The sequence below is a fragment of the Sorex araneus genome, chromosome 3, assembly GCF_027595985.1.
Source record: "Sorex araneus isolate mSorAra2 chromosome 3, mSorAra2.pri, whole genome shotgun sequence".
Lineage (NCBI taxonomy): Eukaryota > Metazoa > Chordata > Mammalia > Eulipotyphla > Soricidae > Sorex > Sorex araneus.
This window is the reverse complement of record NC_073304.1, coordinates 156,794,100-156,800,099: the sequence shown is the minus strand read 5'-3', so window position 1 is coordinate 156,800,099 and position 6,000 is coordinate 156,794,100.

The window sequence follows — 6,000 nt, the reverse complement described above, 5'->3', positions numbered from 1 at the left end:
CTTGCCCTGTCCCTTCAGGTTGGTCCCACAGTGGTCACCACCTGCTTGGGTACCCATGTCCACTGCCCATCCATACCCATTCTTCGTCTCCTCACTTGTAAATCTGTTTAAAGTCATCTTTAGGGAGTCTGTTTTTCTCTCATGAGGATGACCCCAAGTTTAATACCTGGAACCCCATAGAGTCTCCTAAACCCTGCCAGGAGTGATCTATGAGTACAGAGTCAGAAGTAAGCCATAAACACCCCTAGGAATGACCTCAAAACCAAAACCCAATCCAAAACAAACAAAACAAAAAAGCAACCCTCACTAGGAAACACTTCCGGGTCTCCTAGGTTCTAGAACCTTCCATCACATATTATCACATGTATTCTACAGTAATGCCCAGGCACTGCCATGCAGGGTGCCTCCTGGTGGTGCTCTGGGGGCCTCCAGTACTGCACCCAGTGGTTCTGTGAAACCAGGGGTGTCAAGGATTGAACTCAGGTCAGGCTTACTTTTCATACAGCCTTCTCCTTGCCCCTGGTTCTCCTTTGTCTCCCCAATCCACAATTTAGCTCTACCCTGCTATGGATTCTTACTGCATAATTATTGAGCCAATGAATTTCTTCCTCAATTATTTTAATGGCTCTGGGGGGTGGGTGACACCCCCTGGTGCTCAGGGCTTACACCCTGACTCCGTTCTCAGGTGTCATTCCTGGCAGTACTTGACAGATGATATGGGATGTCAGGGGTCAAATTAGGGTTGTTTGCATGCAAGACTGGTGCCTTAATCCCTGTCCTATCTCCCTGGGGTCCTCTCTGCATCCAGAGAGGCCTTCCTCCTCCTGACTGAGGTCCATCTCATTATCTCCCCTGCCCTCTTCTTGTGGTGATTCAGGAGCACAGAAGCATGGAGCATTGGTGGTGCCAACTAAAGGCCACACACATTTTTGTTTGTTGAGTCTGGGATCCTGCCCAGCAGTGTTTGGGGCTTACTCCTGGCTCTGTGGTCAGGGATCACTTCTGGTGGAGCTCGGGGGATCATATGGGGGGGGATCATATAGGGTGCTGGAGATCCAACCTGGATCAGTTACATGCAAGACAAATACCTTACCTGGTGTACTATCACTCCAGCCCAGGGTTGCACTTTTCATTGTTCACACACAAGTTCACCAGGTCACACCCCTGGCCACAGGCTCACACAAGGTCGCTGGGATTACACTAGATTGGACTGGACTAAATACTGAACATGAGACCTCAGGCTCACCAGGCCTTTTGGCCATTAGACCACCCCAGGAGGCCCATGAGCACCACTGAAATGAATCTCTTTTGCTTTTGAGAGCAACTAGACATGGGACTAGGATAGATGCTGAACATTGAGTGGGCAGGAGGGCTGACCCTGAGCCACGAGTCAAAGGCTCGCAGGAGACGCTACTGACTGCCTCAAAATGGCAAAGTTCAGGAATGGAAAATGCAAACAGACACTGCAAGCCCAGTATCACAGGAAAGGGGATATGTTTGGATTTGGTGGGGTGGGGGGCCGGGGGGGGTGTGGATTCACGGAGGGGCAGTGCGTCTCATTTTTTTAAATCTCTAATTGGCTACAGAGGAAATGTTCCAAACCTACTTGTCAGTGCTGTCCCAGCAAGTTGACTTCGGCTACTGGATACTCAGAGGCTTGGCAGGTGGGTGGGTAAGCAGCAGGACAGTTCCTTCGAGGTTCTTTCATTGTTTGTTTCTGGGTGACACCCAGTGGTACTCAGAGCTTACTTCTGGCTCTGTGTTCAGGAATCACTGCTGGCGGGGCTCAGGGAAACAAGTGAGGTGCCAGGATCAAACTTGGATGAGCCACATGTAAGGCTAGCACCCCCATGCTGTCCTGTTTCTCCAACTCACTTCCACAGTTCTGTCTCACCCATGATGGGACAGCTAAGGGAGATGTTCCTTATAAGCAGGGTCCATAGTAGACACCAGACATCTGGGATTTGACTCCTAGTTTGCCAGGATCAACCTGAGATCCCTACAATCACAATTCCTGCCTTTCCCCTGCATACTCCTTCACTCAGGGAGTGAATGACAGGAACTCTCCACCTCCCCCGTGGCCCCCACCCCCCATTATCAAGTCCACTGTGACCATATCCTTCAGAAACTCTGAGATCCTGGTCTTTATTTTGACTCCAAACTTGCAGAAGAAAGAAAGATTCTGGACTAAACCCCCTACCTTTTGGGATATCCCCCCTTAGGTAACTAGGCTTATTAGTGCTTTGATTACGACTTGTTCATCCTGTTCCCCTTGATTTTTGTTCTATTTTCCCATCATCTACTCTGATCCTCTCTTCACTTCATATATCTCTTATCAGATTTCAGGACTTTGACAACCCCCAGACAACCTAACCTTTGCCACATCTTCTCTTCTCTCCACCCACAACCATTTATTCTCACTGGGGGCTACTCTCCCTCTTCCATTGCTCTTTTGCTCTTCCTGCTAAAATCCTAACAAGCCACACCATAGTCCTGATGTACAATGATCAAATTGTCATCCTAGATACAGAGAGGAAAGAGAACAGCGTGCATTTGTCTGGGGTCTAGTCCTGCCCGACTCCCCTGGAGACAGCTCTGGATCTTGACGGCCACTGCTTTTCCTGACGCAGCCTTCCAGAGCTGAGTTGCCACGCCATGCTTGGTGACCTGCTTGCATTTCTCATCTTGCCTGCACTCCTGTGTGGAATCTCCACCAGGAGAGGGGGGCCTTTCTCCTTTTTCGAGCAGAGCAGATCTGGCCTTTTGTAAGCTAGAGCTCATCTTCGGGTCTTCTGTACCTGTGAATTTTCTCTGCTCTGTAGTCAACCTTGTCTTGTGGGGGGTAACATCAAGTCAAACAGGGACAAGAGCACATTTCTTCTTTGCTGTAAATCCTTTCTCAAACCTCCTTTCCTGCATGGATCCCATCAAATGGTGGCCAGGAGTTTCTATCCTTCCGCCTCCATCTCTCCCTGCTTGCTTCTAAGGTCTGCAGGACATGCTGCTCTCTGGCCTCCTCCGTGCCACCATGCAATTATGAAAGGGAATATGATTGTTTTCTTGGGCTTGGGGAGTGTGTGTGTGTGTGCGCTTGATTCAGGCATTGTCCTATAGATATTTTTATAACCTGAAGCAATTACAGCTGTCAGCACGGAGACAAGCTGTGACAAGTTGATTTATGTGTACAGTATATGTGTGTGCAGGAGGGAAGGCGAGGGAGATGGGGGAGACGCTGGAGGTGGTGGGTGCTTGTTAGGAATCTGCTTTCCAGGAGGCAGAAAGGAAGTTGTTCCTACAAAGAACACAAATAATGAAATTGCTCTGACTGAGATCCCTTTTTCATTAACTCAGATACGCCGGGAAAAAGAAAATAAATCCAGCAGTTTTTGTGAAGCAGGAGACAGGATAGAAGATAAGCCACTAAGTGTTGGTTATATTTAGGGATTAGGGGCTGGGAAGGGAGTCGACCTATGATTTTGATCTTCATCTAGTCCCGGCACTTGAGTCGGGAGTTGGGATAAAATGGTCCTGCTCACTGCATGTGCTTCTCCACTGGGCCTCCCTTTGCTAGCACCCGTCCTGGAACGAAGTTTGCATCCCTGGGTACACAGAACAGGCATAAGATTTGAAGGACCTTTTCTTTGTCTCCCTTGGCTCTGCTAGGCTGTCTGTTGGTCACCACCTCTGTGATACAGTCCCTTAGCACCCTCCTCTCTCATGGCCAGGTGATGTGGCTTTACATCTGGATCCATTGCACGCAGGCTGGGACCCACTGAGCCACTGACAGAGCCCAGCAGAGGAGTTATTTTTCTGCCTAAGCTTTGTGATGAAGTGATGGTAGGAAAAAACATCTTCAGAAAGCAGCTTCCACCTTAAATGGATTTTGAAGTATTTTACTGTAGAGTTAATCATGGATGGAGGCCCCTGGGGATGGTCTGCAGTTGTTATCTGCATTCCTAGATGCAAAAACTAATGCTCATTTGTACCTACTTGGGAATTCCAGGCAAGAAGCAGGATTAGAATCTAGCAGGAAAGGAATCTTCTCAATACTCCAGCCTGGAGGGGATGGGCAGAGTCCCTTCCCTGACCCCTGATGGGAATTGTCAGGATGTGAACAGAAGGCCTTCCTTGCCTTCATTGGAATGGAATTTGCTGGAGGGCACTCCTTGGTTTTGGGGACAGGGGCAGACTGTGCCACATATAACCTGATTCTAGCTTCTGCTCTCACATTCCATTTTCAACCTGGTGAAATCTTTTCCTTCCAATTTCCAGATTGTTCCATTGTAAAATGGAGGAAAGCAGACTCTTGTAAGATAGCCCTGTTACTAAATAAGTTAATGCTTGTCTTCTTGAAAAAAGGTGATGAAGTCACCTCCACACCCCCTATTCCCACTCATGCCATTCCCCTCTCCCCATAGTTGTCATTGGTTGCAACTATTGACAATAGATGTGCCTGTATGTGTGTACATGCACATGGTGTGTGTGTGTGTGTGTGTGTGTGTATGTGTGTGCACTCACCTACTTGCATTATACAGTATAGCATCCTTACTGGCTCAAAGTAGCACATAGTTTTCTCTGAGATTTTAATGACAGGAAAAGTCACTAGAGGAGATGAGGGACAAATAGATTGAATTGAGCTCTGCAGAATCAAGTTGCTTAACTTGGTAGAATACCTTCTGGTCAATTAGCAAGAGAGGCAAGCCTGCTTGTCTTTGTGTGCTAGCCTGAGGGCTGGTGTGTGTGTGTGTGTGTGTGTGTGTGTGTAAGAGCGTAGTGATGGTGGGTCTTTGTGTTTGTTCATGATTCCAAAGTGCTTCAATATTTTCTAAATATTGAGTAATAAAGATGCCCAGACTCAGAAAGTAGAAAAGTTTATTGGAAAGTAGGAGAGAAAGGAAAAGGAACTCCCAGGTAGGGGGGAATTTCACACAAGACTAAGCTGAAGATGGCTGGTGCTGATGCTAGAGCAATAGTACAGCAGGCACTTGCCTCACACACAGGTTACCTGGATTCAATCACTGGTGTCCCATATGATCCCCTGAATACAGAAGTGATTCCTGATTGCAGAGCCAGGACTAATCCCTTAGCATCACCAGGAGTGGCCCAAAAACAAGAACAAAAAAATCAAACAAACAAAAGCTCTTAACCCAGTCTTGTTTCGTGTTATTTTTTTTTTTCAAATAGCAAAACTGGGTCTTTGTGTTAAAGAGAATGTAGGAAAGTTACAGAACATTCATTTAAGTTAAAATTGTGTTCTTTGCATTTCTTATGGATTGATAAAAATGTTACAGAGAATGCAAGGATCCAACAGACCCTTACCTGGCCATTTGCCTTAGGCATTGGCTATTTATTATCTTAACCTTCTGGTGAGCCCAAGCTCAGGGGCAGAATTTTATGTTGGACATTTGTTAACTTCCTGTTTATCAGAAAGAGCTCAGTAATTTGCAAGAAGTCAAAAACTGTAGGATGGGGCAGTCAAAAATGGGACTACTCACAGCAGCTGGTGAGGGGCAATTGAGGCTTCCCCTCTCAGTGAAATGTACCTGAGTCTCCCTAACAGGCCTGTTCTCTGTGTGGCTGTCAATACAGATGAGATGCAAAAGCTGGCCCCAAGGAGCTTGGCATGCCAGAAGCCCCAAGTTCCATTCCTCAACACAGTACCTTGATAGATCCCTCACCTCTGTGGGGGATGGCGCTGACGGCCTCCCAACATTGCCAGTTCTGAGCAGCATCTCATGCCCTGCCTGAACCTTAAACTTTGGTCTGAATTGACCACGTGTTGTTGGGATGCTGGGAATGACCTCGGGCCCCCTGAACATAGCTTTTTCTTTTGGAATCACACCTAGGCGTGCTCAGGGGTTATTCCTGGCCCTGCCCTCAGGAATTAACTCTTGGCAGTGCTAGGGGAGACCATATGGGATGCAAAGGATTGAACCCAGGCCGGCTGTGTGCAACACAAATGTCCTGCCTGCTGTACTATCGTTCCAGCCCCCCTGAACA